This window comes from Chrysemys picta, chromosome 4 (genome assembly GCF_011386835.1).
Source record: "Chrysemys picta bellii isolate R12L10 chromosome 4, ASM1138683v2, whole genome shotgun sequence".
Lineage (NCBI taxonomy): Eukaryota > Metazoa > Chordata > Testudines > Emydidae > Chrysemys > Chrysemys picta.
Window position 1 is genome coordinate 15,658,756 of NC_088794.1, and position 12,061 is coordinate 15,670,816.

Genomic DNA, 12,061 nt, shown 5'->3' on the forward strand with positions numbered 1-12,061 from the left:
ACGTTAACGTACCGTATTTTGCACAACATCCTGGAAGAGGTGTGCCTTTGCTGGAAAGCATCAAATTTCACTGTAGGGAGAATCGGAGACTGCCTACTGACGGTGGGAGAAGGTTGCGTTGTATTATCATTTGTCTGCTAAGCACTGACACTGCACTCAGGCACTATTGCCAACCAGGGCTGCCTCCAGGCACCACCGTAGCAAGCAGGTGCCTGGGGCAGCCAATGAAGAGGAGGGCGGCACGTCCGGCCGTTCGGCGGCAATTCGGCAGCGGGGCCGTCACTCCCTCTAGGAGCGAAGGACCTGCTGCCGATGGCGATCACGGCTTTTTGTGTGTGTGCTTGGGGCGGCAAAAACGCTAGAGCCGGCCCTGTTGCCAACATATAAAAGGACACAGACCCTGCCCCAAGGAGCTTACAATTGTATTGCAGTTCAGGCACAAGGAAAGCAATTCAGGCCCATGAAAGCTACCAGTTGGGGGTATTGGTTCAGCGTTGCAGTGCTCTGGACTGGGTATTGCACACTTTGGTTGTGTCCACATTGCAGCTGGGGCGTGAGCCTCCCAGGCTGTGTAGACGGACTCGTTCGAGCAGGGCTCGAGCTAGTGTGCTAAAAATAGCTGTGTTGACGCTGCAGCACTGGCAGAGATCCGGCTCTGACCCAAGGGGTCGGGTGGGCTTTAGAGCCTGAGTTGCCATTTGAGCCATCACAGCCACACTGCTCTTCTTGGCATGCTAGCTCAAGCCGTGCCAGCGCATGTCTGTCTTCCAGCCCTGGGACGCTCACCCCTAGCTGCAGTATAGACAGACCCTTTGGGGCCTTGATTCAGCAAATGGTTGCCATTGTGGCTGCTGAGCCGGAGGCCCCAGGTTGTTCAGAAGATGCTTTCCCAATTTAGCTCGTTGTAGCCTATTGTCTAATTGACTGCCACTAATTGGCTCTCTCACCAGAGGAGCCAGGTTTTCAGAGTCAGGACTGAACTCCCGGCTAGATGTGGTCCCTCCAGTTCAGGACGGAGGCCGGGAAACTTGCCGTGATGCTGTGCACGCTGTACCCTGTTGTGTGGGTAAACGCAGGTCTTTGTTCTCCAGGCAGGGCCGGCTCCAGGCACCAGCCAACCAAGCACGTGCTTGGGGCGGCACCTGGTAAGGGGTGGCCAATCTTGGGGTGGCGGGGGGCGGCGTGGCGCTCGGGGGAGGGGGGGTTCCGGCAGCGCAGCGCTTGGTGGGGGGTGTTCGGCGGTGCAGCGCTCCACGGGGAGGGGTTCGGCAACACGGCGCTCGGCGGGGGGTGTTTGGTGGTGTTCCGCACGGGGTGGGGGGGTTTCGGCAGTGTGGCGCTCGGGGATATTCGGCGGCACGGCGCTCGGCGGGGGTTTCAGCAATGCGGCGCTCCACGGGGGGCGGGGGTTTCGGCAGCCCTGCGCTCTGCGGGGGTTTCGGTGGCGCTCCGCGCGGGGGGAGGCTTCAGCAGTGTGGCGCTTCGCGGGGGGCGGGGGGTGTTCGGCAGCGCTCCGTGCGGGGGGGTTCAGCAGCACGGCGGGGGGCGGGGGCGGTTTGGCGACGCGGTGCTCGGCGGGGGTGTTTGGTGGTGCTCCGCGCGGGGTGGGGGTGGTTCGGCAGCATGGCACTCGGGGATATTCGGTGGCACGGCACTCCACGGGGGGGCGGGGGTTTCGGCAGCGCGGCGCTCTGCGGGGGTTTCGGTGGCGCTCCGCGTGGAGGGGGGGCTTCAGCAGTGCAGCACTTCGTGGGGGGCGGGGATGTTCGGCTACGCGGCGCTCGGCGGAGGTGTTCGGCGGGGCTCCATGTGGGGGGGTTCAGCAGCACGGTGCTCGGTGGGGGGCGGGGGCTGTTCGGCGGCGCGGTGCTCAGTGGGGGGTTTCGGCGGCGCGGCGCTGGGCGGAGGGGTTTCGGCAGCGCGCCAATTGGTGGGGGGTGTTTCGGCGGGGCGGGGCGGCGCTTGGGAGGGGGTGTTACGGCAGGGCGGTGCTTTTTTTTGCTGCTTGGGGCGGCAAAAAAGTTAGAGCCGGCCCTGTCTCCAGGGGAGGCTCTGCAGCATCTTTCACTAGCCCTCAATTCATTTTCAGATGAAAGAGGAAAAATCGAAGAGAACTCCAGAGCAACAGCCAAAGGCTCAGGGTGTCGGGCCTCAGTCCAGTCGGTTACAGAGGTCTCATAATAGGTGTGGGCTTAAGCTACCGTCAGCCTAGCTCTAGCTCTGGGATCTTCCTGGACAGTACAGTACACCTTGTCACGTGCCGTTCTGGGCTCAGTGCCGTGGCACATATAGGTTGGGGCATCACTCTGACTGGGCTTCATTTGCTAACGAGATTACCTCTCTGGACCATGTTCATTCATGCGGTGGGGAAAGTTCCGTTTACAAGGATAAAAGCCTCGTCTGCAGGCAAGATGGTTTGCGTTACAGATGCACAATGCAATGGGATCCTGTGGTGCCTCCGGCTGGGCCTGAAATTGTACACACCCCACATCTATTTAGAGAAACCTCAGTGCGTATCATCTTCCACATAGCCAATGAGTTAACCTGAAGTACCACACCCTCCCCAAACATCCCAATTCTATAACCAATCAGGGGATGCAACTCAGCACTCAGGAGCAACCCTACAATAACAAACTAGTGGCTGTGTGCAGCCCAGCACACACACAAGCAACCCTCCAGTGATGAACCCGGGACAGTGCTTTGTTATAGCTTTGAAGGAACAGGTGATTTGGGTTAATAATATACTCAGGAGGTCTGTCCAGCTGCCAGTGGGGCACTGCTCTTAAAGTGTAGATTTCTCTTCACTCTTAACTTATCCTCTGCTGATAAAAAGCACTTAGAATATGTTTTGGTCAGATAAATGTCATTGAGTTCTGGGAAACGCTGCCACTTCCCCCATCTTCTTCTTTTGTTTTTACCCTGAGTTCATGGAATTGGCCACTTCCCTTTCTTGGCTGAACAATAAAAGAATGAACTCTCTGTTACATGCAGCACCTATACACCCAGCACCTGTGGAAAGGATGGATGGTCCAGTGGCAAGGGCCCTAGGATCTGGGAGAGGTGGAGTCAATTCCCTGAAGAGTTCTGGTGTGACTTTGGAAAAGTCAGGAAGGCCAGATTTGCAAAGGTTTCCGGGTGTCTAACTTACACTGATTGCAATGGGAGTTAGGGCCCTAAATACCTTTGGAAATCTGGCCCTTAGTCTCTCCTGGCCTCAGTTCCCCCTCTGTACAATGGGGACAATAGCGTGTCCTTACATCTTTGGGGGGTGTTGAGGATAAAAACATTCAAGATGGTGAGGCGTTCTGATACCACAGCAATGCGGGCCAGATACGTATGTTATGTGGGATGGGCAAGTCACTCTCTTAGGGTACTATTGTTATTTGTATTTGTAGCATCTAGAGACTGCAGTTGAGCTCAGATCCCCGTCGTGCAAAACGCTGTTCAAACACACAGAGCGAGACTGCCCCTGCCCCCAAAGACCTTACAATCTAAATACCCAGGATAGGCAAAGGGTGGGAGGGGAAACAGAGGCACAGAAAAGGGAAATTCCTCGCCCCAGGTCCACATAGGATTCCTGGCAGAGCCAAGAATAGAACCCTGTCTCCTGATTCCCAGTCCAGTGCTCTTGGGGTATGTCTCTACAGCTGTCAGATGTGAACTTGTGCTAGTGCTGCATAGATGGGGCTTTGAAGTGGCGGCTTGGGCTGGGGCTCAAGCTCTGAAGCCCATGGATGGGGGTGGGCTTTAGAGTCCGAGCAGTGGGCTGACAGCTTTTTTAACAGTGCAAACAATGTAAAATGCAGGGCTGGTGAAATGCGTAGGGTTGACAGCCCTGCTTGGTTCATGTGCTGCCCAACCGTGTCCCGAGGCTGTTGTGGGGAGTTGACGGGGATCCGATCCTCCTTCCCGCAAAGCTGCTTTCGAGCTCTAACTTAAAGGCTGCTCTTGGCACTACTGAAATTGCAACAGCTGGGCAGGGGGAACTTGCTGGGGTAGGGGGAGGTGCTAACACACACCTTTCATTCTCCAGGTGAGTGGCTCTTGGCTGCTGGCCTCTGTAGTACCTCCCAGTAGCTGGGCTTTTTTCAGAAGAAACCATTAATGGCATTGGTTGGTATGGAAACCTGTGGCGAACTAGTGATCTGAATTGACCATAGACGTATGGGATCTAGAGATGGAAAATGTCCTATCTGGCCCAGTCCTTCTCCAGCAAGGCAGGTTTGTCCCCTACAGGACATTTCCTAGTGGTTTATCCAGTCTAATTGTACACCTCTGAAACAGTGGGTCTTCCATCATTTCCCTGGGGGGCTCTTCTACAGCCTGGCTCTCACTCCAGAGGCTTTGATTTCCTGCTATTTACTCCAAATATCCTGTTCTTTAATTGCCTCCTGTTATTCCTATTGCCCTACCATAATTATTCATCTCCCCCATGGTGTGGCGTGGAACTCCCTTCCAATACTTACGGAGGATTAGCACCTGCCCATTATTTTGCCAGACTGGACTGTTTTAGGTCCTCGCTGTTTCCTCTAGATCCCTCCATCCCTTCACTTTATCTAAACGTTTACATACAACTGAGCTGAGCCTAGTATTCCTGGTGTGGCGTCACCAGAGAGCAGGGTATGAGATGCAGTTCCAGATCACACGGGCCTGTTTTGGAGGCTACGCAGAAACGGGAGCTCACCTCATTTGCTGACTGTCACCCTTCCCAGGTTCCTCCATCCCACTTGGCATCTGTGGCATAGTGCCCCCACCAATCCCTTGGGTAATAAGAACACTTTAATCTAATGGTTGGTTTTACACCACTGCCAGCACCACGCTATCCGATCGCCTTCCATATAAAATCAATAGTGAAGTCCTTAGTGAGCTCCATGGAGTCTCTGGCTCTTCTCCCTTCTCAGGGCAAAAACTTTGCTTGGGGGTAGAGTTTTTTTAAATGTTGTTTGTTATTTGGTTATTTGACTTGTTGGTTTCAGGCTGCTTTTTTGGGGGGGGGTGTTTGGTGAGGAGGAGGTGATGGGGGGGAAAGCCTTTTCTGAAGAGAAAAGTTTAGCAACATTTCCTAAAGCGTGTCAGATTCTAGGCTCACCTGATGTTCTGTCTTATGTTGTTATTTCCTGCCCATCTTTCTCAAGGTTCCTATTTCTCTGTTCTCACTGGGGCTTGCAACACCCCCCCTGGTTTAATGTCATCTGCTAGTGTAATTAACATGCTCTTCCCAGATCGCTACCCTGAATAACTGGAGGAGCTCACGGGAAGGGGAGGGGATTGAGTGCTGCCTGAAGTCTTACACCTCTCTTAAACATAAAAGGCCCTTCTGTAGCTATTTACACCCTCAGTGTGTGGTACAGACATTGCCTGGCTCCCAGGTGCTTTGGGAGGATTAAGGGGTAAACAAGTGTTGCTATTTCTCATTTTGCAAAACCAGGAGAACAGTTACAGAGAGAAAGGAAGTGATTTGCCCAGGGCCTGGTGTCAGCAATGGGATTAGAACCCCGGAGTCCCTGGCTTCCAGGCCTGTGTTTGGAGGAAGAGGCCTCATATCCCCACATGATTTCTTTTGCAGCATTTGATCAGCTCGGCGTTTCAGGTTCGCTGTGAGCCTTACGAGGCCTCAGGGCTGGTTGCCAGATGCTAGGAGGGCCAGGGAAAGGATGGAAGCAGAAAGACTGACAAGCAGCCCACCCCACTCTGGAGTCTTTAGACTCCAGCCTCAGGACTAAGCTCTAGAACCGGTTGAGAATTTTCCACCGAAACCGTTTTTTAGTGGAAAATGGCTTTTATACAATGTTTTCGTAAATACGTCACTAATTTTTTTGCTGTGAACTATATAACAATTTGCTTTCAATAACTTTTCCCGGGGGGGGGGAGAAATGATTGTCCAGCCAGCTCTGTTACACTCAGAGCACATTGTCGTCGCTTTCACTCACCGGTAGCTGGAACGTGGTTTGCATTGAACAGCCACCATCTCCCTTTTGCCAAGGAGTTTCATGTGTTTGGAGACCAAACTGAGGCAGCAAAGTTTGCTCTCCAAACGTAGAATGTTGTTTGTGAACAGCACCTTCCTGGCGGCGGCGGCTGCTGCTGTGAACACGTCCTCCTTGGTTGAGAAGGCCTCCAAAGGGGCAGATCTTATAACTATTAGTCACATTTCTAACACGCACACGTGTGCCAGGCACCACCTCTCTCATTCCCTTTATCGCCCGTAGCTTCTAAATTAGCCCAGAAGTATGCAGCGCACATAGCCAAAGACCAGCAACCTGATAGTAAAGTATTTATGAGAGCAAGTGAGGAGTGCCCTTGAAGTGAGCGTATTGGCAGCATGCAGAATACGCGGCCACATCTGAACTAACCTCAGCGGCATTATTGTATTTGTTCCCCTTTGGAGAAATGCACCCTGGTGCAGAGGGTCAGCTCTGTACCATTTAAGTCCAATTTATACCCCACTTGAAGGAAATAAATGGTGCATAGACGTTGTGCTGGCCATTCTGTACAGGGGATGTTGAAACCCATAGCCTGTTAGAGAGAGGATGTAATGTAAATTTAAAGGTGCATTTTTAAATGTCCTGATGGATGGTCAGTGAAGCAGCAAATCATATCTGCTGTAGCTTCCCTTCCCACACAAGCCACCCCCGGCTTGAGTATTAGAAGCAAATACAGTGAACAGGAAAAAAATGTAGGCAGGTTTATGCCGGCAAGGCAAAACTGATGGATTCACAATAGTTTGAAATTAAATAGTAATAGTAGAAATTAAAATGGGTTTTTAAAAAAGCAGCTTTGCTTCTGTTTCATCATAAAGAAAAAGCTGATGTCACCAGCTGAACTTTCAAGGCTTACTAAAGAGAGGCCATCCTGGGCTTTGGGAATGGGACACGGGCATGTCACTTCCTGGTCATTCTTGGTTACAATCGAGCCTTTGACCATTGCTCAACGAAAGGCAGGTACAGTGCAGCTCAGAGTGGCCAGAGGTGTGCATCACCACGGCACTACTTGGCCCAGTGTTAGCAGGGGTAAGGACTGAATGGGCCATGGAACCTGAGCTCCCAAGACAACGTAGTGTTTGTTTTTCAGCATCAGGGTAGCTGCCCCTAGGAACCCTGTGCTGGAAATGACTGAGCCCTGTGCACACGAGTACCCTTGCCAGCCCTCGTGCAGCTGCACTGGCACTGAAAAATATGTTCTATATGTGCTTATGTAGGTGCAGGTCTCCCTGTGGGGTCAGCGTAGACAGTGTGCAAGAAGGGTCACCTATGCCTCAAACGCCTTCCCCATCCTGTCCTGTCCGTGAGCCCGAGCCACGTCACCGTGCAATGCCCGGTATGAACATGGCCGCGAGGAACATTGCACCATTGCCTTTTGGGAGCTGATTGTGCTTTCCCAAACACACGTGGGCCTGAGACGACAGTCAGTTCACTCAGCCCCCGGAGCCACTGGGGGCTTCCAGACGTGATTTGGGAAACTCAGTCGAAACCACAAAAGAGCAAGTTGGGAAAACAAGTGGCTGGACAGTGCAAATGCGGTGGCCGGTGCGTGGGAATCTGCTGTGTATCTGAGAGGTTGCGGCTCAGTAGCAGCCACTGTGTTTCTTATGAGCTTTGAGGGCCTTGTGCTTTGGGGGCAATCAGCCCCCGTGTGAAGGCATTACAGGGACGGCAGTTGGATGAGGTGCAATGTTCAGGTGACGGGACAGGGGGGAGAAGGTGTTCTGGCCCCTAGCAGAGTGCTCCTGGAGTTTGGGGAAAGCTGGCTTGACTTGCTAGTTCTCCAGGGAGAAGGTATGGGACCGCCTGCGCTGTTCCAAAGGAACTGGCACTCCACGCCTCAGACCACTTCACCTCATCGACAAACCTCATTCCAGTGTCAAGCCTCATCCCAGTTATGTGCTAAATCTTGGATTAATGAAGCAGCAAAATGCCCCTAGCCCAAATGGGGACAGTGCTTGGCAAACGGTGTGGAGATGTGTGTTAAGCAGAGAAGGTGAGAAGGCCTGTGTGGAGGTGAGATTGGGGGAGGTTTCAGGTGGTATTCCTGGTTGAAGGTCTCAGTGAGAGCTCCCCACGTACAAGTACCATCGGAGTTTGCACATCACTAGTACAGGTGGAATAGTGTGTTGGTGATGTTCATATCTGCTGGGTGACCTGACCTAACCTAACTCACTCCCGGGAAAGATCATCTCCAGGACCCTGACCACAGCTTGCCTGGGTGAGCCCTGGCCACTGGCCACGCTCCCTGTGCCCTTGAAAGAAACTCTGGCTTGTTTCTCTCAAGGTGTTGATTGCTGAAGTCCTAAATTTAGGTGGCAGGCCCTTGAACCAAGCAGACCCCAACCTGCAAATAGCAAGTTAGGCATTTCTAAAAAACCAGCCACCCATTCTCTTGCAGTTCATTGGCAGGTGAGAGAAGGCCGCAGTGCCTGCAGCACGCTACCATCATGCTACCAAGACCTGAGTGAAGTCTCAGCATTAACATAACCTCTTTTGAGATGTGCCTGGTGAGCTTGTGGGAAGCTGTACACCAGATCTCACTCCAGCTGCATTCCCTGGGGATGTAACGTGCCAGGGGATTTTTCCTGATTCATTGCTTAGAATAAGCCAAATTTAGATATACCCTAAACAGAACAGAATAATAGAAATTAAAACCTAACATATTAGGGCAGGTGTCGGCAACCTTTCAGAAGTGGTGTGCCGAGTCTTCATTATTCCCTCTAATTTAAGGTTTTGCGTGCCAGTAATATATTTTAATGATTTTAGAAGGTCTCTTTTTATAAGTCTATAATATATAACTAAACTATTGTTGTGTGTAAAGTAAATAAGGTTTTTAAAATGTTTAAGACGCTTCATTTAAAATTAAATTAAAAAGCAGAGCCCTCCGGACCGGTGGCCAGAATCTGGGCAGTATGAGTGCCACTGGAAATCAGCTCGCGTGCTGCCTTTGGCACACGTGCCATAGGTTGCCTACCCCTGTATTAGGGGATGTCATTCATCCCTCAGACAATGCACAGTTGTTCCTAAAGCTTAGCCCTAAATGCTTTAGCGCAGTCCAATTTCAAATGGTCCAAGTGATGTTATTTCACACTATAAACTTCCTGAGTTTGAGCTTACATTTCCCTCTAATCAATTCCATCCCAGTGCTCTTAGCTATAGCCCAATAGCCCATGTTAAAAAAAAAATCCCTCTATCTTTTTGGAAGTTGCAAATGGACATGTATGATGCAGATATAACACTTTATCCTCTGTATCTGACAGATACAATTTGCTTATGGCATTTAGTTGCAAAAGACAGTGTTTGTGCTGTTTGTATAGCCCCAAAACATCACAAGAATTCCTGCTTTTGGATGCCCGAGTTAAAGTGCATTAAATTTCTAGCTGCCTCGAGTTGGGGATTCAAAAACGGAAGCACCAAAATGACAGGCCACTTTGAAAATTCCAGCCATAATGAAGAAAGTGGGGTTTGTTGAAACCTGCTCTTCTTTAGTGGGTGATTCCTGCAACCCACCACTGTTACTGTGACATTATTTTGAATTCACAAGCACTGGAACTAATACTAGGGTTACCATATTTTGAGCCTCCAAAAGGAGGACACTCCACGGGGCCCCGCCCCCAGCCCCGCCCCCGCCCCTTCCCCAAAGTCCCCGCCCCAACTCCGCCCCCTCCCCTGCTTCCCGCGAACATTTGATTCGCGGGAAGCCTGAAGCAGGTAAGTGGGGTGTGGGGGGAGGAGGCGCGGCCCAGTCTGGCCCCCCTGGCATCTCCAGCCTGGGTCGGCTCGGGCCCTGGGGTGCCGGCCCCGGGCCCGGCCCCTGGCCGAGCACCCCCGGCCCGCCCAGCACTGCCGGTCCCCGGCCCGGCCTCCGGGCCCCCGGCCAGCCCAGCACTGCTGGTCCCTGGCCCAGCCCCCGGCACTGCACCGCCGGCCCGGCCCCCGAGCCCCTGGCCCGGCAGCGCCGACCGCCGGCTCGGCACCGCCAACCGCGGGCCCGGCCCCCGGCCCAGCACCGCCGGCCCCGCATGTCCCAATTTTCCCGGACATGTCCGGCTTTTGGGGATTTCCCCCCGGACGGGGATTTGGAGCCCAAAAAGCCGGACATGTCTGGGAAAATCCGGACGTATGGTAACCCTAACTAATACACATGGCTTGATGTAAAACTTTGCACTGGCATTATTGCACGGCAGTTTAGCCACTGACACTTGCCTAATTTGCACGGCTGTAAAAAGCCATAGTTTTCTATGCACTAAGTGCAAACTCATGTTGCAGAATCAATGAGATACAGAACTGATCTTTCAGATTGACCTTTGGGGGAAATATTTGCAAGGGGATGACCCCCAGGATCACAGTAGATCAGAAGGCTGCATCCTGGAAGGAAGGACTTGCTCAGAAGATTCTAGACATACTGGCATCGTCACGGCTATTCTAGCTGTCTAATCCCGTTAGCCGCCTAAAGTGCAGCTATTTTGACAGTTGCACAAATCTCTGCTTTAAGCTCATAAACCCTGAAATTAGGTAACTCTATTTTTATTCAAAGGGGGAGCGGGTGGAAGGACACGATTGCCCTCTCCCAGTCATCCCAGACAAAATGAAATGCCCCTTTGCACAGAGTTGGAGGATGATAAAAATAATTGCTGGCTCATATTAAATTCAGGTCATTCAACAGAGAGGCTTCATCTAAAGCCTCTGAACTCTGCATCACAGGGGTTTCCTGTTATGACAGCAAAAAAGAAATGTTTCTCTTCATTTTCTAGGTTTCTCTATTGTCCTGCACCAGGTGTAACCTGTGAAGCAGGTCTAGTCCTGTGAATGAATAAGATATTAAGAGTTTGAAGCCAAAAAGGCTTGAATAAAGTCAAGACCCAGTTGTTGTCTTACTTAAATCACATTCACACCTGTGGCCCCTAGCAGCCCCAACCATAGCTCAGGACCCCACTGTGCTACTAGGAGCTGTAAAAGCACAACAAAAATCAATTTCAACGAGACTATTTCTGAAGTAAGGTACAGGACTGGGCAGCGAGGTGAGTAAGGGGGTTGGAGTATGGGCCCAAAATTTTTCTTTCCACTGCCACAAGCCTTCTGCAGCAAAAGGATCCGGGTATGCTGTAAAACTATCAGTGTCCTTGATCTGGCATTATTCAGGGACATGGTTCAGCTGTTTTCTTCAGGCTAAATTGTGCCTTCACCTTTGCACACTCAACATCTAGTGAAGTGAATGAGGCATTGACCCGTCTGTCATGTCTGGGAAACTGAAACCCTGAGAAATGCTTGATTGGCACATAAAACACGTTATTTCTCAAGTGCTATTTTATGTTGACTTCTATCCCAGTTTTTTCCCAGATGGAAAATGTACGTGCACCCTTGTGTTTAATTCAGAACATGAAGTTTTTACAGGCTCAGGGACATTCTCCCCATATAATGTGCCCTTTTTGACAACAGGTGTTGGTTACACAGATGAAAGGGTGAAATTGGATGTTTTTATTCTTAAAATAAGACTAGCATCTAGAAACCATTCAGGATATTTCTAGCATGTTCCTTCCTGCTTTCCTATCTTTTTTGTTTCCACGATCTCCCGTTCTCTGTAGAAATTAGAAAAGGGATCTTTTTTCCCCTTGTGGCTAGACAGAGGCACATTGCTTGTGTGTTTTCCTGATGCTATATACAGCATGTACCTGGCAGGGAATTAGTGTGAGAAATGTTTACCCTGCCTCCTTGGGGGCACTGGAGATAGCATTGCAGCTTCTAACTTCTAGCAAGTAGAAACCAACATTGACGTGCCCCTCCCATACTTGGATGACCCATTGACTTCTGAATGGGTGAGTTTGCTAGCATTGTGTTACATGTAGCAAACATGCACCAATCTTTTTTTTTTTTTAAAGAACAGTGGAAACAGTTAACCTACTCGCTTGTTAATTAAAGCATGTGGTGCTAACAGTCTGCTGCATTCAAGACCATGTAGGTGAGAAATTGCAGGAAAATTGTGTTCAAAGGACAGTCTGGTGAGAACAGTGTGTCCTAGTGGGTAGAGCACTGGACTGGGATTCAAAGATGTGAGTTCTATTCCCAGCTTTGCCACT